Below are 20,747 nucleotides of genomic sequence, written 5' to 3'. Positions count from 1 at the left end.
AAACATAAGGTCTGTTCCAATGATCACGCATTCTACGGCCTGCCAGAAATGGGTTTTGAACCTAAGAATCCGACATCCACTACAAAAAACATCGTTGTTTTAAAATATCGTTCCTTACAATACATTACCCAAAATACATCGATGTTTAGGGTAAAACATCGATGTTTTCAAAACATCGATATGGATGTCGCATGCCTACTACCGACAATAAGAGATAATTAATAAAAAAAAGATATTTTAGAGTAAGAATTTTCAAAATTTATCATTTTAGCTTTGTCAGACAAACTTAAGAAAGATAGGATCAATGGGGTATTAAAAACCATTTCATTGTAGATTAATCTAGTTTAATAAAAATCGTTTGAACTGTGTTTGGAAAAATTTTAAAAATTGTAAAATAGATTTTGCTATACTTTAGACTGAATTTTGTTATTTGGACTGAAGGAACTTGAAAAATCGTAATATCTATATATTCCTAATATTGATGAGTGAAAGTAAGAATGAAAACAATGAATTGCATTTTTTCCGTAAAACTTCTTTAAAGCAGTATTATCTGGCCTGATTTTCATCTTCCACACTTTTAAACTTTGGGTTTGGTTATGTTTTTCCCAACTCTACGGTGTTTGGAAAAACTTAAAGATCTAAGAAATACCCCTAGCGTGATGTAGGCAGCCAGCTCTAATAAACTGCGGATAGAAGACAGGCTATGGATTAGTATTTGTTTACATGCGACAGCAGCAGTTCTGGGGTCAAGCGACACCTCTAAAGCCGGGGCAGGGTCAGCACTAGTGTCCAGTTGCGCTGAGTAGCCAATGCCTTTCTTCTCTCGGACACCGCCCACGGCTCCACGATTTACAAGCTTGTTTTCTTCAAGCCCTCCTTCCGTCCGATAAAACAACTAAGTGCCTTTAAGGGACTGAATGGACTTAGCTTTACTCGTAGGGTGATGGAAGAGAGGACATCTATATTCAGGCACTCCAATCCGGACTACTTACATGATTAATTATAATCTTATTAACTTCTTACAATATTCAGATTTTTCTATAAGAAAAAAACACTAAGTTTTATTAAAAAATAGTTAAACAATAAAGATCGAGTTCATATATATGTAGTCAGTGATACTACCAATTATTCAAATAAAATATTACTCTAAGGTATTCGCTTAGAACATTTAATATGAATGTTAATGTTTACATTTCATTAAAAAAAGAATTTGGAACACACATTAATTTATTTATTATGACTTAAATAATCCATAAAAAAGAAACTTAACGAAAATACCTTCATAGAGGATTATTTTCTTGTTTTGAATTTCTTAATGTATTTTTTCAGTTTTGTCATGATCCAGAAACGCCTTGTATAACTTGTATATTTTATTTTAAAACTTTAAAAAATATTTTTGTTATAATCCAACATACAAATAGACATAGGAGGTTTTGATAGATTATGAGTTATTTAATCAAATCATCTAAAAATTAGTGTGATGAGATCATGTTCTTATTGTTACTACTTGGTAAATTTAGAAGAGTAAACTCGACTGGTAAATTTTAACAGGTCTTCAAAATTATTCAAATATAAAAAAATGGTGTTATCCACAATTTTTGTTTGTTGTTGACTCCCTTCCTTGCTATTTGTGACATTTTGGGGGTCATCCTATAGATTATCATCCTATCCCAATCTGATTGGGAAGGTCTATTTTTTATTTCGTGGAAACAGTTTATAGAATCGATCTTTCGATTTTCACTAAAATACCTCAAAATTATTTTGATCAAACTCAGTGAGCAATTAAATGTTCATTGATACCAGCTACGTTTTCTTATTGAAAAGGTCTAACAGGGCTTTAATTTCGAATTTTCAAAAAAATTATCCTTTAAAGTATGTTTAATTTTATAATCAACGAATAATTGCAAAATATTAAAGAATTTAACGAATAACCAAAGGGAAAAATGAAAAATACAGAAAAGTCGAATTCGAACGCGTATATTTCAAATTTTGTACGATAGTTGATTTAGTTTCCCTGTTGATGAATATATATGGTTATAAGGGCCACTACTCAATATTTTTTAGATATTCGTAACTGAAGATATAAAAACTGACTGTAAAATTCATTTTCGACACTCACGTGTTTTTAGCAGTTTTTTGTTTTTAACACCAGATGTGTAATTAATACAGATCAAAAAAGGTGTCAGTACCTATCTACCTTCGATAGGACTTTGGGGAATACGAGGGGAAAAAGCCATTTTTGACAATAGAAAAAACATTAACAAGACGGGCGCATTCGTATACAATCCAGAACGCTGTATTGATGTCGGAAAAACTTTTGCCCCACTTATTTCTGTGCTTGCTGGAACACACGGGAAAACGTGGTCCGACCGTGCAGACAAAAGTGGAGAAATTAGAAGAAGGATACAAAAACGTAATTGTAAGGTCATAAAAAATCCAGCCCTACATGGGAGATTAAAACTTTGTTGGAATTATTGATTCTTATTGTTTGGGAAGGCAGATAAATTTGTTGATGTATGACGACTTGATTACCACCACTGAATGCGTCTGTGCCTGAACCGTCGAAGTCATTCCACCCAGCCCTGTGCCGTGTACTGTTATTGTCAACCCGGCTGCTATCGGCGAGGAACACCCATCCATTGCTGCTATGCTAAGCCCATTACGTGTAATCGTTTGCTACAGAACTAAATTTAACAAGTGAATTGCATCATAAATTGCAAATATCTAAAAAAATATTGAGTAGTGACCATGTATAAACAGGGAAACTAAATCTACCATCCTACAAAATTTGAACTATCCGTGGCCCCAAGACCTTTCACTCTCCTTGTTAGTTCATTTATTAAACTGATGTATTCTTTGGAGGAAAAAAAAATTTTGTTCATGATATTTTCCTTCTTTTTTTTTAAATAATTTATTTATTGGTATTTACAATTGTATAACATATATACAACAAGTAAATTTAATGTAGGTGACATAGTGACATGATACAAACATATGGAGAATCTACCCATTGATAGAACTCCAATAACATTTCTGGAGAAGATCTCGAGGCCATCTTCTTTTCAGACGCCTAGGAGGATTATTAGGTAATGAAGGAGAAGCCAGGTTAGAAACAAGTGGATTTGGGTGGTTGGGAAGTTTTGCATGGAAGGAACGGTACCTGGTTTTGGCCAAATCGGCATCATATGGGACATTGAGGTCATGATGGATGACTTGATTTGTGACAAAGTAAGGAGCATTAAGGATTTTGGACTGTAAGGATTGGATTCCGGAAGAATTTGATGGCTTAGTGGAGCCCCAAAGCTCAACTCCGTATGTCCAGATATGCCTTATAATAGTCATGTAGATCAGTCTTTTGAAGTGGTTTGGCAATTTAGACTGTTTATCCAGTAAATGTTGTAATAGTCGAAATCGACGACTAGTCACCTGTCTTTTCAGTCTTGTATCCTCCATGTCAGTCGTTTGTCGAGATGTAGTTCTACCTTCTCTGGTCTTGACAGAACGAACCCACCAATCTACACAAAACTTGGGCATGTATTTAAGGTTTTAAATAAAAGTTGTGAGATACGCACTAAGAAACAGGTTTATTTATGTATGGTGAGTAAAATGTGATCAAATTAGTATTCTACAGGAGTATAATTCCCATTTGAATAAAGGAATCTCAACAACGCTATAATTTCGGATCGGAATTTGCAGTTAATAAAAGTATATATACGGGATATCGGGGAAGAAATGCGTAAAGTAAATAGGTATATTGCGGGCGGTGGCCCCTAGGTGATTAATCAAGGCATGCGGCGAAGCTGGGAGCTCTGAAATCCCTCAACAATGGAATGAATCGATATTAATTCTCATTCTCAAAAAGGCCCCCAAGACGAATTGTTGTAATTATCGAGTAATTTAACTTCTTTCAAAGTTCTCTCAGCTATTTACCATAATGTTTTTCTGGTTCAGATCTTTGAAATAGGGGCGTTTTTTTTTTCACCACAAAGTTCATTAGTGTATTAATCACTATCAAAAACTTCGATGTTGCCTAAGTTTACATTGACGAATAATCCAATCAGGCTAGAATACCAAGCCATCGCTAATAGGGATATTAATTGAGGAAGATTCCGTGAGTGAAAGGAAAATATTGTTCAGCAGAAATCTTTCGGTGTAAGAATTATGGCCTCTTCCTTAGAACTTTAGGATGTCTTTTATTCAAATTGATTTTCTTTCAGTATATCTTAATTCATACTATATTTTATTAAATATTTAAAATAGTAAACGATCGTAAGTGGCAAACATTATTTCAGTGTTGAAGTAAAGTTTATCCCTTTACAAAAAAGAGAAACGTTCCACAGTATGGATTTAAGTAGCATATAGAATATATTATTAATTAAATCATTAATTATTAACCCATGAAAGGTAAGGAGTGCAGTACTTTGTAAGTACTGTTTCTAGACCAACGGTTGTGCTAGGAGGTGATTTTGTCCAGAATCATTGTTATCCAATTAAGGGTACCCATTTTATAAGGTAAACTCCGGAGAGCTCCCAAATCCACAGGGCTGACTCAACGGCCACAGGTAACAGATAATAATTATCTGCCACAGCCGGATTTGAGCCCAGGTCCTTCGAGTTAGTAGCCCACTGCCTTACCAATGAGCTACCCACTCCCATAGAATATAGTATATATTTATATACAGTTACCTGTGAATTCACAATTTCGTTTTTTAATAATATAGATATTTTAATAAATAGTTTAAATGTTGAAATGACATACACATTTAAAAAAAGTAACCTTGATGAGGGAATATCCTCTAGTGCAAATCACATGATTTCTCTTTTGCACTTTCCAGCCATTTTATTCCTTTATGGCACTAGATGTGGAAGGTGTTAATTGACCATCAATAAAACTAGGTATTGTTCGGGTAACGTAACCATAACGTAAATAAAGTTATATGCAAAACATCGTCAAGATGGGAAACTGTCATAGCCTTGGCTCCACCTATTCCATAGTCCTGTAAATTTCCCATTACCAATAACCACCTCCAGCGAGGTTCTATCATCCCCAAATTACATAACATAAAAAATCAGTGAAGACTAAAATGACTTTATTCTAACATATTTACAAGAACTACATGTTACTGTTACTCAGTCTCTATCTTCTAACTTCTCTTCCTTAGCTATCTAGTCTAGGAAATATATATATGAACACTTAAGAAGAGGGGGTAGGAGAAATACTGAAATAGGAGAAGGGGTTTTGACCAATCCGATAATTTTAGGAGACTAGGTGGGGGGTAGAGAGCCTATGAAATTGAGAAGTGAATTTCTGGAAGGGGGGAAAAGGCGTGGCGAGAAGTTGGGAGGTCTGATTTCTAAGAAAGACGCCATGACCTAAGACTTTTGTGCACTGACTTACATATGTTAACCATAAAATAGTTTGACTGATGCAAGTCCATTGTTAGATGACAGCATGTACCTGCCTAAGTGTCGTCAGGCCCTTGCCTTTTGATATAGGATACTAAGGACTTGAAAGGGCTGTTAGAAGGGTTTCTGGGCCTTTTTGAACCTAGTTGTTTTTATTGAGTTTCTTTTGTAATGAAATGTGAACACATGGAACCATATGTCTAAAGTGACTGAACCTACAGTTGGGCAAGGGGCAATTGTTTAAATTTATAATACTGGTTCCTTAACTCCCATCTCCTGATCCTCCAAATAAATAAACCATGTACCAGTATGATTGATCAATTCTCTTTCTAAATTTTGAGTATGTCTTGATCTAGAGAGTGGACGAATAGAGTTGATGGAAGACACTCTAGGAAACATGTTTGTTTATGTCATGTTTTAGTCTCTATGTCATTACACCACAATTCCCTCAAATTCTATATCCTAGGAAATGGCATTATCAATACCGTTGGTTGGAAATTATTTTTATTGAAAAAATGTTAGTTTTAAAAGTTTCTCCAGGTTATCCAACTACTGAAGTCTTCTTATTAAATCATTATATCAACTACTGCAATATCAATTTTTCAACCAATAATTCAAGTAGAATGAAAAAATTATTATACTTAAATAATAACATTTCCACAGATTTTCAAATTATTTTCAATATTTAATTAAAAATGAGTAACTAACTAAAATACACAACACATAAATAAAATAACTAAACCTCTCTTTAAAGAGGGGCCGATATTTCCTACTACTTTTTCAAGTACTTGTACTAGAATGGAAAATATATCAAACAAATGAATAGATAACACATCTCATTTCAACAGCTAAAGTAGCCTGACTAAACAAAGAATAAAAAGCATAAAATATAGTGAAGGAAATGGGAAAAAATAATTTTTGCCGATTTATTCCAATTGAATATAATAATAAAATTATTGATCATTTTGATTGGAAAAGGACTTTACGGGCGAACTGTCTATACCATGCAAAAATCAGAACGCGTTTGTATAGCATTTGATCCTTCAATAGCATTTGCATCCAATATTCGATTTGTTGAACCCTTTCGTTTGATCTTATACGGCTATTGAATTTTGCTTCAAATCGTTTTTCCATGGACTGATGTACGTATAACTAAAAAAAATAAAAATACAAACAATTCACTCCATATCAGAGTTGAAGATATGGACAAGTTGCTCATTATTAGCTGAATAATGCGAAAGTGTATACTCCGTGAATTATGAGACCATAATTCTCGAATCTTCCTTCCTAGATCGGAACTGAAATACCGTAACACGTATCGGCAGTTGTTTTTATCCAAATATGATTTATGTTTCTGTTTTCATGGCCAATTGTTAAGAAAGAAAAAATGTTTAAATATACAAGGTAATGATATATCTAATATTTCACTTATATAAACCAGTATAATAATAATGTTAACTGCTAAGATCCATCAAAGGCCAAGGATTCAGCACTTTTTAAGGAAGCACTTTTTTTTAAAAACAACGGTTATTCAGGGAGGTGATTTTTTCAAGATCATGCTCTACCACCAGATTTTTCCACAATTAAGGGTACCCACATTGTGAGGCTGAGCAGACTCCAGGAGGGCTCCAGAACCCACAAGTAGACTCACGGCTACAGTGGAACAGAAAATCTACCACATCCGTATACACTTTGGAGTTAGTCGTATAGAGCCTTATAACCATAAAGCGGTACCACAAAAAAATATTTTTTATAAAGAGAACAAAAAATTCAGCATAAATATATATGTGCTATAATAATTAAGTTTCCCTGAGTCCAAATGACCAAATCTCAGAAAATAGATTGTATATGGTCAGCATAGCCTAGAAACGAAAAGTTGTACGAAACTGACGTATTTAAAGTTTAAAACTTTTTGCTAAAATTGGCCCACTGAAAGTATTGCTTTATTCATCTAATTTTCTCTTACTTCTTATTTTTTAGGTATACAGTTCTAATGATTTTAATTAACATGCAGGGTGCTAATGTCGAAGTGTTGACAACAAATGTTTTTTTTCTTATTTTTAATTTTTATTTATTTATTGATATTTACAACTGTATAAAAAATACAACAAGTAAATTTGATCACAATGACATAATGATGCGATACAGGATGTACAGAAACTACCCAGTAGTAGAACTCTAAAAACAGTTTACAATATAAGGTCACGAGGCCATCTTCTTTTCAGGTGCCTCGGAGGATTGCCAGGAATGGAAGAGGAAGCAAGGTTAGAAACTAGTGGGTTTGGGTGGTTAGGGAGTTTATTATGGAAGGAATAATATCGGGTTCAGGCTAGATCGGTTACATAAGGAACATTTAAGTCTTTCTGGATGGTTTTATTAGTAACAAAATAAGGAGCATTGAGGATTTTATGAAGGATTTTGGATTGTAAAGATTGGATACGAGAGGAATTCGAAGGTTTAGTGGAGCCCCAAAGCTCAACTCCGTATGTCCAGATGGGCCTTATTATTGTCATGTAGATCAGTCTTTTGTAATGAGTTGGAAGTTTAGACCGTTTGTCTAGTAAATGCTGTAATAGTCGGAATCTGCGTGCAGTTTCCTGTCTTTTCAGTCTTGTATGAGGATTTCATGTCAGTCGTTTGTCAAGATGTGACAACAAATGTAAAATGACATTTTATTTTGGCATTCAGATAGGGCTATGAAATTCCAGTTTACAGATTATTATTCGGCTCTAGCACTTTAGAGCATGCGTAATTTTTTTTTCTTAAATTTTTTTCCTAAAGGAAGGTAATTCGATAATAATATACTGTTTCTTTTTATTTAAATGTTTTATTTTTAATTTTTTTTTTTTTTAATAAAGAAACAGAAAATATAATTATTTTGTATATTGCTGTGTTTTTGGCGAGCCGCAGTTCTAAGACGTATATGTGTATTTGTATATTTCTACTTTTATTTCTATTATAAATCTCAATCGGTGCTTATGGGAACCTGTAGTTCGTAGAAATGTATTACCTATATATTTAAAGTAAGAACTAAATACCACAGACCCTCTTGCTATGGTATGCTAGATGTAATTTGGTATGATTAATCATTGAATTTCCTTTCCAATGGTCTCGTGTTCATCAATGTACTGAACTGTCAAGCCGGGATAAAATTAGATTATATTTACATATGGGTATTATTGATGTAAGAGAGAGCATGAACGGGATGACATCATAATTAATACTGATATGAAATCGAAATTAGTCCGGGCTACAAACAATACTTACTACTTTGATACTAATATCTAATTCATTTATCATTCAAAATTAAAGTTTAGTATTATCACTTATCTGGTGTGTGTCGGGCCTTCGCTCTCGGGGCTCAGCCGGGCTCGATGGATACACCTCCCCCATGCATTCCTTCCAGTCATTTCATTAGCTGATCTTATTTTAGGGGTGGAAACTAGAACTCTACTAAACATCGAGATGGCTTCTTATTCTTTGATCTCTATAGAACGTTCATGCTTTTCAGCAGCAGTTTATGGCCGAAGTTCTAGCTGGGAACCCCACATATCTGTTGTTTGTTCGACAAGGTACTTGGCACTTGCTTGGAAGTACTCAGAAATACTTATCTAGAGTACTGGTCCCTTGAGCCGCAGAAGAGCCAACCCTTTGTACTAGTGAGTCGATCTCTACTATTATTAACATTCGGAACATCTAATGGATTAAATCTGATTTCTCCTTAGCCCAGTATTGTCAATAAAGAATAATATTTTACATGTATAATAAAATTAAATTAAAATGTTGACTGTTGCCATGAACAATAATAGACCTTTAGTAATACTTAATATGAGAAATTAATAAAATAGAAATTGGTAAAAAACAATACAAGATATTAATAAAACATAAATTGGAAAAAAATAATATAAGAAATGAATAAAACATATAAACATTGTGGAAAATAGAAAAAAATATCAGTTAATTTCATTAAAAAAAGGAAAATATTATTGTTTTGATATATATAGGATAATAGGTATCGTTAGGATTTGAAAAAAATTATAATTTGTGTTATAGTTTTTAATTAATAATTATACACGATTTATGAACAATTTATTTAATATATACACTTATGCATTCATTTTTATTTGCATTGTAATGCATTATATCGTTAATTTAAATATTTTAAATAACACGACTTTAAAGATAAAATTTCCTAACGTCCAAAGCACACAGTCTGCTAATGAAAATCTAGATCTAAAGATGGGCATTGTTTGACACTAGGTGCCGACTCCCAGAGCTTATAAAACTTAATATTTTATGTGTATGAACCAGATATATTAAATATATATACATATATTATAGTTAATTTAAAATGAAACAAAATTTAGTTTTGGATACTAAACTAGTAAAATATGCATAACAGGCAACTAGGTCGGGAAAAATTATGATTTTCGTAAGTGGGTCTTGGCCCGTAAAACTTTGGGAAGCCCTGTCCTAAGAGATTACTTTTTGATAAGCCTATAACTTATTTCATATTTCCCTTTTATTTTTATTGGCTTATTATATCCAAAGGCAATATCCCAAAATTCTTGGGCATTGGGAATTTATTTTTTTCTAAACTAAACACTCAGATTTTATAAAAGATAGAGTTAACAAATATAAATGCTGGTGGATAGTTAAAGCAATAACTATCACTGATATAAAAAAAATAATAAACAATAAGAAAAATACATTTTTAAGCTTTATAAAAATATTATTTCAATAAATCTCGAAATTTTAGTTTGGGACCATAAGTACGTTTTTTCTATAATTTTATATAATTATTTCCTAAAAATTCAGGTAATGTCTTTTTAGTTTTGGAAAGGATCAAAATGTCAGTCCTATGATAACACTACATAATTTTTTTAAGGATTTATTTTCTTTTGCCCTTTTATTCTTCTTTATGTTTGTTTACATTTAATGTTCATGATTTTCATTAAAAACTTTTCAGTGTGTATATAAAAATTGATTGCTCCTTATTGTTAATTATTTTTAGTTGATTTCTGTTTGATTTTTTTATTTTATGTAATTAGTTTATTAAGTCAATTTATGATTTATTATATGATAGATGGTTTTATTTTATCAATTTTCTTTTATTTATTTACTTTTAAAAAGACTTTTCGTTTTTTTTACTCCCATTTCATTATTTTAGTGATATTATATAACTCCTTTATTTTTATTTTTAAAATTTTGTATTTTACTCACTAAAGCCTATTTTTAATACTTGTAAAATTATTCTAAAGGGACTAGTCCCAGAAAAATATATATTATTATTATCATTACTAAATATTGTGTGCTTACTAATATAATTATATGTTATTAATCAATTATTAATTAGTTACTTTCAAACTTTTACTATTATTTAAATACTTTTAAATTGAAAATTAAAAAAAAAATCAGTCATTTCAATAGTAAATGTTCTAGAATATCTTTTATTTTGATTCCTTTTGTCATTATTCTAAAAAAATGCTAAAAAAGGAAGATAAATTATTGCCGGGTCAGATTGACCAAGCCTTATCATAAGAGCGTTAAAAATGTCAATACAAATATAATTAAAACATTTATGAATCACAATTCATAGTTTATTTTTTTTAATTCAACAACACTTGGAAAATTAATAAAATACCGATGATCGCCATTGAGACCTAACAAATTATTTTAATGTTTTTAATTAAGATATAATTACACTTTATTATATAATAAGAGAAAAATTAGTAAGTTATAAGTATATTTTACTTATATGACTTACTTAAATGTATTGTTAACTTTGAACATGAGATGTTCATTCAAGTTGAGTGTTTGTGGCTTTAGCGCACTTACTCAGCTTCCAATAGCTCATTTACCAGTGACGCTGTGAGAAGGATGCGCTGGGATCTCAAAGAGCTCTGTTCTACCTCTCATACGTGGGAGATAGAGTGGGTTCAGGGATCCTCAGGTCGATGGTGTAAATATTGTATATAAGAGAGTAAATGTGACTGGTTGATTATTTTATCTACTTATTATTATGGTCGGTTTTTCTGCTATTGTGGGTTGAGAATCTAAGATGGGGGACCTAGAAGTCCAACCACCTTCATATTTTTGTTGGTTTATGTTTTTTTTTTTGCTTCAAATATTTAAAATTTTTCGCACTATACGTCCTGTATCTAAGAGAACCGACTGTTGAGCCTCTCTTAGTACATCTATAGGCACCCCCAAACCATTCACGCCTGCCACTGTTGATTTTGGTATCAGACCATTCGTGGATATTATGAATGGAGTAGTGGTAACACCTTTCAATTGATATAGTTCTTTCAATTGTATCGCCAATTTTTGTTTTTTTCTCAGTTTTTCTCCCACAGTGGAGCTTATATTATTATCGTTTGGGATTCCGACATCAATAAGTTCCGCTTTCTTTTTTCTTAGATCTATAAGGAGGATATCCGATTTATTATGGCGTACTGTATGGTCCGTAATTATTGATTCATCCTAATAGAGAGAGGACCTTTTTGGAGGAGCCTATTTGGTTGGTACTTGCAATATGGGCTCTTATCATCAATTAAGTTGTACTTCATCGCCTGGGCCTGATGCAAAATTTTGGCCACATTGTTATGGCTCTGTAGATATTCAGTATCAGCCAACACTCCACATCCACCAGTTATATGTAGGACTGATTCCAACGTCACCGAGCATAATTAACACATGTTTTCTATACGATTTTGTGGCAATAACCTGATCTTGAATAGGAACCACAAACCCCTCTGTCTCAGAGAATAGCCTTCCAGATTTTAACGATTCAACTGATCTTTCTTTGTCTATGTAGGCTTCTTTGTTCTATGCAGTTGGCTATAGAATCTCCCATGCAGAGACTTGCTTTTCCATTCTGCCAGTCGTTCATTTTGTGACACATAATTATTATTTTATTTTTTCATGTATAGTTTAATTATGTTTATTTTCTTATGTTTATATATGTATTTAGAGAGAGATTTTATTTATTTGAATAAACGTTGTAAAAATATGTACTTTTTTTTTTTAATTTATTTTTATTCTTATGCTATTTTATTTTAGTATGAATTTGATCAGTCATCACTATTACCTATACAACAGCGTTGTGGCAGGTTGTAATATTTATCAATAAATAAAAATTTGGACAGAAAAAAAAATTCTGAACATACATAAAAATTATTTTGTCCTTCAAGACACATTAATGATTATGGATAGCGCATCTAGAAGTAGAGAGACCTAGAGATGACCGTATAATAATTGTAAATAATTGTTTAGAGATGTTGAGTAACATTTATTCACATTAGTGTTAAGGGTCAAGAGGGCGTGTTTGAATAAAAATAATGATATCCGTATTAAATTTTACGAGTAATATAAGTTAAAAAAGTATAGATCTGTACCAGAAACTATAGGGGAATAAAACAGAAGTAAAGGCATTACATGAAAGCACTGCTATGCAAATTAAAACAACAGAGATGCTTCTCCAAAGATATAGATGTCATAAAGGGGTTGGTGCTTCCATAAAGACTGGAAAGCCCCTTTCACCATATCCAGTCTTTATTTATCTGACTTTGAATTATTTTTATGGGCCCAGCCTTTTGCATGCAGATGGCATTTCTATTTCTACTGGCTCCTTCCTATACAGTTGGAGTGGATAAGAATAAACCGCTTCAACTGTACACTTAATATAACTAACTGTATGGATGTTTTCATTGAATAACGAAAATAATTGGAATCTGGTTGGAACATAATAATAAATAATAAATTAAATGACTCTTTTGGGTTAGCATTGGTTCAGTAACAGATAGTAATGACGAACTTAAAAAAAGTATCTCAAAAGCTCTTTTTACTTGTCACAAGTATAGTAAGTAATAAATTTATGATAATCGGTAGATAATAATTTTTTTTTAAAAATATGATAGATATGTCAGTATAGCTAGTAACCTCATCATAACTCATGAATTATGAACATAAAGAAAAATAATACAAAAACAAATGTGGGTAAGATAAATAAATTTAATTATTTCATCACATAACAGTTACTACCCTACTGCTGTTCCCAAATTTTATATATATTGTCAAACTCTTGTTGAAATTATTGCTATTTTCGTAATTATCAAAAAAAATATGAACACCACAGAAGGCACAGATTTAATTTCTTTTTTTTTAAATTTTCTGTTGCTATAACATTTCGTAGTTAAAGGTTTCTTAAGGTGCATATTACGAATATCAACTTTGTTACTGCTAAAAATTTAACAGTTTAACAAAAGATAACTAATATATATATATATATTTATACGGATTAAGTATGCAATCGGGAGAGATCGGCCGGTTTCAGCTTTTTCCAATTCGAAATACTGTTTCTATTTTTCCCTTTTTCTCTTTTGGTTATTCATAAAATTCTTTAATATTTTTTTTTTTAATTGTTGAGATCACAAAAGATTTCAAATTAGGATATCAACTATTCTATATTTTGTGCTCGTAAAACGTTTCGGGATATTTTCCCATATTCGTGTACCATTATATATTATATAAATATAAACAATCAGGGCAAATATTCAGAAATAAAATTGTTCTAATCGTAAAAAAAATCATAATTTTTAACGTAAATTGAAAAATGAATTAAAGACATATAAATAAGGAGGTAAAAAAAAAACATATTAGGCATATTGATATGTCCAAAGAGGTAATGGACTAAGGAACTAATATAAGAGCATTGGTTTGTGCTACAGAGATACATGAATACACCAATAGTGAAAGACATCAATTTAAATAATGTAGTTGTATAGAAAACGTTTAGATTATATTTGTATAGATGACATGATTCCAAAATGGAAATTGATAAAAATGAGAAATATGAGGTAAATATTATTATAAGAATTTTAGATGTATACATATAACATGTGGATAAAAATTGTTGAAAAGAATAAATTAATTGCTACAATAGTACATGAATATGGTAAAATATCCCAAAACGTTGTATAAGCACAAAATATAGTTGATATTCTAATTGGAAGTTTTCTTCACCTCAACAATTAAAAAGATTAATATAATCAACTTCCTAAAAACAAAATCAAGAATATTTCATATGTATCAATTATTTATTAGTGCTAAAAATGATATCTAGTTTTTTATTTCGAATAAACAAAATTAAGGGTTTAAATTCGCAATTTAAGGCCTGTTAAACTATTTCAATGAGAATAGAACCTAGCTGGTATAAGAAACTATTTAATTATAAATTGATATACCGAGTTTAAATAAAATCCTTAGAGCCATTTTTGAAAAAAAAAATCAAAAAAATTTTAATAATTAATTCTATAAACCTGCACTAGCAACAAGTCAATTCTATCGAAAAAGTTGCTATGACACCCCTCCTCCCACCAAGTTTATACTAGCAATAAGTGGATTTTCCTAAGATTTTTATTTTTTGAGCTAGCCTAGTGGAAATAAATTTAAATAGATATGTGGATAGTTAAAGTAACACATTTGGCGTTTTAATTTGTTTCGAAATGTTTTCATTTTTGTGATTTTTAGTTTAATTCTTGTTTAAAATAAACTATTAGGGGTACTATTTTAAACCTTATTTCGAATATTTATTCATATGAAATACATTGTAAAAAACATGTTTTGATTACATGTCTTTAAAATAAGTTCATTAAATTCATGCTTCAGCAACAGAAGTTCTCAGTTTTTTTTTTTCTACATTTACTTACGGTATATGGAACATGTTGTAAGGAGAAATATTGTGATCTTGAAAAATACTAAATTCGAGTTTTTGACGACACTTTTTGAGGTCGCTTCATTAGAAATTATCAAGTTTCGAGGAATGGTCTGTGTGTGTGTGAACAGCCTAGCAGTTCAAGTTGATAAACGAAAAGTCTTACAAAACTGAAATTACACCTACGTTTTGACCCACTTTGCAGGGCTTAGTGCAAATATCATGTTTGCACTTTGTATTGTGTAGTATAAAAAATAAAAAAAAAAAATGAACGCAGTAAGTTTAAAGAATATAAATATAAATGAAAAATAGTGTTGAATTTCTTCTGCATAAAATGGGATGGTGTTCTCTTTTTGGTCTAAATTTTAATTTCTGTTGTACAGCATTTAAAGCATAACTAAATTTCTCATACTGTACACATACAAGGATATTTATTTTATATTTCAATTATTTTTTCCTTATTTAATTTGTAATTTAACATTGACAAATTCGAGGTGAAGCAGCATTGATTACCACATGAAGAATCAAATCCAAATAAAAAAAAAACAAGAAAACACAAGTGACAGGGTTTAAATGACGAATTATTAAAATATCTTCTAAAGTACCTATAATTTTGCTGAATTTGAAAGAAATAACCAGATAAATACTGGATAAATAAAAAAATATTGATAAAAAAAAGGGATATAGAATCGGAAAAAGTCGGTACGGTTATATTTTTGGTAGGAATTTAGTTGATATTCGTTATTGCCACTTCAAGAAATCTTAAAATATAAAAAAAAAAAAAACTATCAATTTTTTTAATATTGTGATAAAAACATGCACAGGTTTAATAAAGCTAATTAAAATATTTTTATTCTGTAAAATGGATTCCTCATAATTATTATTCTTTGTGGAAAGGGAACGATATAAATCATGAAGTCCAAAGGTCAAGGATAGTTTTTAAAACTTTGGAGGTCATGTATGAGCATACATTTTTTAATATTTATATCTCGTGTTCTTAGGCTAAAAGCCACTGCGCCGACCGACTCGGATCAAACAGAATGCCATCTTCTTTCAGAAATATTTATAGCTTTCATAAAAGATTGTTTTTTACATTTACAGTGGTCAGAATAGATAAATAAAGAAAGTTTCGTTTGAGAAACATTCAACTTGTAAAATTGGATTGGCTGTCAAATAAAAATAACTACAAAAAAAAATACAGTAATGATTTATTGGTAAAATACCTATTATATAAAACAGGGGAATTGGTCTACATTTAATTTTTTAACACTTCCTCAGTACTTTTACAGCGCAACTTAGCAACTTAGCTACAACGGTAGAATCTTCTTGTTTTGAGGATTACTAAAGTAAATCTGTAACTAAATAACTTACATTTAGTTACCTCTAAATCCGAGAGCTTTTCTTGAAGATTTCGAAAGCCTGTTCAAATAGTTCTATTCACTAAAAGAAAGTACAAATTGTATCCTACAATGACATTTCTTTAGTACCTGTAAGACAACAACCACCACAGAAGAAAGCCATCACAATATTCACTTACAACTCTACTTTGAATTGAAATTAATCCTCGCACGTTTCAGAAGAGATATTTTTGTATTATTCACTTTCCTGTACAAATCTTCTAAATTAGTCTTTCAGTTAACGGATTAACGAACACCAATTTCAACAGTTAACAGAAAAGTACTTTTGATAATATTTCTCATTAAAAAATTATGATATTATTATTTTGTTATTTTTTGCTAAAGCATGTTAAAACTGTAATAATAAACCTTTATGATGAAAATAAAACTAGCGAAATTTATGAAAATAATAGATAAATTAACAGAAAATATAGCTCAATTGTATAAATGAATATTAAAAGTGGGAAAATTTCCAGTTTCTCTAAGCTTCTCTCCCATTTTCTCCTTTAATTATTTATAATGTTTTTTTGATAATTTGTATGAATCCATTGTTTATTATTTCAAACAATAAGAATTAGTAATATTTATCAAACTAGCAAAAGTTATGGTTCTTTGGAGGAAGAATGCTTGAAAATTCATTTCATTTTTATTATAAAAGACTGATATACGTGACTATAATAAAGCCAATCTGGACATACGGAGTTAAGCTTTGGGGCTCCACTAAACCTTTGAATTCCTCTCGTTTCCAACCATTGCACTTTAAAATCCTTCGTAAAATCTTCAATGCTCCTTACTTTGTCACAAATAAAATTATACATAAAGACCTTTATGTTCCATATGTAACCGATCTAGCCCGAACTAGATATCATTCACACCTGAAAAGAAAGATGACCACCAGACCTGCTAATGTAAAACGCCATTAGAGTGCTACCAATGGGTAGTTTCTCTACACACCTGTAACACTCCAATTTAACTGAGATTAAATTTAATAAATGTATTATAATGTATAGTTGTAAATAGCAATAAATAAATAAATAAAATTTAAAAAAATATTATACGATTTCAATGAACAAAAACCTATCTCGTAGTAAACACATTTTGTAAAATAAAATCGTGAATTGGAGTTCTGGTAATGGCCAGATAATTCGCTCGTGTAGAGTGATTGCGGTTTTACCACACTAAGCCTCCACCAGTGACGCCTTGAGACAGCTGCACTGGGATCTCCAAGGGTCCTGCTCTACCCTTCATTTTACTTAGTTTTATTATGTTCATTTTATTTATTTATTTCTTCATTTATATTCATATAGAGATTTTTTAAATAATTATTTGCTTATTTTATTTTTTGATTTTTAGTATGATTTTTTTCATTTACCACTATTACTCATTGCCCATGTTTGTGGCAGATTGTAATAGTTATCAATTAATAAAATGCTTGTAACTAAGAAAAAAAAAATTAAATTGTACGTTGATTTGCCGGGTTCAATCAAAATTTTTAGAGCTGTTTTTTAAAAAAAGGATAAAATTGATTTAAAGTGGCATGGTAGGTCGATTTTAACGAAAAAGTTACAAAAAATTACAACTGTATCAAAATAAGGTTCTAAGAATCGCAGTAACTGCCCCTTGGTTTGTAGGAAATACCCAATTGCATCTGAAATTACAAATGGAATCAATAAAAGACCGTATAAAAAAACGGTTCATAAAATTCCATTTCCAGTTACCGGCAGTTAAGGAACAGGAACCTACAACTTAAAAAATCCAATGCTACCTTGTAGACTGAAGCCTAGGCTGCTACAGGACATTCTGTTATACTTTCTATATTTATCTATTCTATTATTGAAATGACTACTTTTTTTTGTATTTATTGATAAATATTACAATTTGCCACAACATTATTGGGCAATAAGTAAGAGATAACTGATTACATTCATACTTAAATAATATAACATAAGAGTAAAATTAAATAAATAAATGAAAAAAAAGAATTACATAGAAAAATAAATAAACTCTCTCCAAATATATACAAACAAAAGGATAAAGATAATAAACATAATCGAACAATGTACATGAGTAAATAAATAAATAAAATAATCACCAGTCACATTTACACTCTTATATACAATGAAATGACATTTTATTTATTTTTTCTCTTCTTTTTCTCCAATTAACTTTTTTTCCTATCAGAAGTCAATTATTTATTTTATTAAATTTATATATGTAATTTTTTTTTTTGTTATTAACTTTTCTTTTTCCCTTTTCTCAAGAATTATTATTTTTATCCATATTGGAAGAAGATAGTCCGGGTAGTGGTTAATAAAGGTTCAAAATAGTAACAAAAAACTAGTTATTGAGAACCAATGTTTCGCCCCACTTTGCAGGGGTTCGTTAGGGCTGAGTTGGTACAGAACACCATTCTTATCAGCCCTGTCGAAGCCCTGCGAAATGGGGCGAAACATTAGTTAACAATAAATAGTTTTTGTTCCTATTTCGAAACTTTTTTTGACCGCCTCCCGGACTATCTTCTTCTAAAATATTATTTTTATCTATTTATTTTATTTTATTTTTTTATCTATATATTTTTATTTTATTATTCACAATTATTCAATATTTATAGGGTTGTAATTAGTTGAGGGTGCATTTTGCAAGAGGCTATACTCCCACCCCATAATAAATTGTTAAACAAAACAAAAAATGTTATATTAATCATGTAAGGTCCGCTAGGCCGATCTGATATTGAATAAAAAATATAAAATAAAAACGAAAAAGTTGCAATTACATCTCAATATTTCCCCTATCGGTAAGTAGAAGTAGAAGAGAGTCATTTTATCAAATACCTCTGGAATTATATGCTTACATAACTTAAATTTTAATATTTTTCATTTGTGCCCTGACTACATTAAATTGTAATATTTTAATATATTTAATGGATGATAGTCAAATCAAAAAAATACAAATATTATTTTTAATACTTAGTTGTCAAAGTTAAACTTAACTCAACCATAATATTAATTTTAATAAATATTATAAATTAGAGTTTCACATCATGAAAGGAGTCGGTTCAAATTTCATCGTGGTCTGACAACATTTCTGATGTTCGTTCAAACCTTTGAAAATGAATAGCCAAAATCTAAGAGTAAATCTCATATATCTGCCCTTGAATAATGAGTGAGTGGTAAAAACAGATGGTTGGAAAATAGCGCTCACCTCTCAATGGAATATTTAGGAATGCTTAATTATAAAAATATAAATTTATTACTTGTTTTATTACTTTTAACCTGAATTTAAAGCTAAAGGATTGAAATATTATTATATTGTATTATTTTATTACTTACGTGTGACCTTAGGGCTTCGAGTAATCGTCATAGATAAAGTTACACACCTAAATACAAAAAATATCAATATTTAAGTTACAAAATTCAAAATAAAAATAACAAGTAAATAATAAATCAATTTTATTTATGTTTTCTTATTGATAAAATAAAATTTTAAATAAACAAAACAAAAATACAGGAAAGTAATTGAGATTAATACTAGTGCTTGAAGCTATTCTAACAATGAAGTCTAGTACCCAACAGTTCGTCGATTGCAGAGTGGTGCATTCCTTTATCAAATGGTTCAAATTCTTTCCTCGTTGAATTCCAATTCTCCTCTTTAATATCCACTTTATTTTTATGCATAAATAAATACTTTTTTTTTAATGTATTTACCAAGTATTTTCATTTCTTTTTCCACACAGATGTATGTTTGAAATATTATGCCGAAATTATATACAAATTTCTAAATAATCGAAATTTCAACACTTAAAATAACTGAAAAAGGTCTGGCTTTTATGCTGCTAAGCATTGTGTCATTTTTCAACTGTTTATAAAAAATTACTTAAACTTATTCCAAAATTTCAATCATATTGATTTTCCTATTTAATTAAAAAAAAAAAATAAGATGCTATTTTACTTTAAGTTTAATATAATTTTTTGCAGTTTGAAATTGAGAGCAAAAAAACTACAAACGGATATCATTGGCCTTGTAGCTAAAAATAAAAATTATTACTTTTGTTTTAATTTTTTTTTTTTTTGTAGATGAGCTCTACGTCTATAAATATTAGGCAGAATTTAATATAACACGAAAAAAATATATCAAAATATCATTATAAAAAAAATAAATAAATCGGATACAAATATTTTATATTATACCAGATCGGCCTGGTGGGCCTTACATGGTTGATATAACCGTTA

The 20,747-nt window shown here is 30.2% G+C and overlaps 1 protein-coding gene across 4 annotated transcripts in view; it reads right to left on the bottom strand.

The window, feature by feature from the left end:
• kek5 (kekkon 5) overlaps positions 1-20,747 on the bottom strand; it is a 597,474-nt gene that overhangs the window by 336,630 nt on the left and 240,097 nt on the right. For 2 of the 4 annotated variants that reach the window (XM_024358914.2, XM_024358915.2), the window contains exon 2: positions 19,848-19,894. The exons of the other annotated variants lie outside the window; for them this stretch is intronic. The gene's annotated coding sequence lies outside the window, so the exon portion shown is untranslated. The remainder of the gene's footprint in view (positions 1-19,847; positions 19,895-20,747) is intronic. 4 annotated transcript variants of the gene reach the window in all.

The sequence above is a fragment of the Halyomorpha halys genome, unplaced genomic scaffold (genome assembly GCF_000696795.3).
Source record: "Halyomorpha halys isolate HHAL.00 unplaced genomic scaffold, Hhal_1.1 Scaffold81.1, whole genome shotgun sequence".
NCBI lineage: Eukaryota > Metazoa > Arthropoda > Insecta > Hemiptera > Pentatomidae > Halyomorpha > Halyomorpha halys.
The sequence above is the reverse complement of the archived record's forward strand: the minus strand, read 5'-3'. Positions and strand labels throughout refer to the sequence as shown.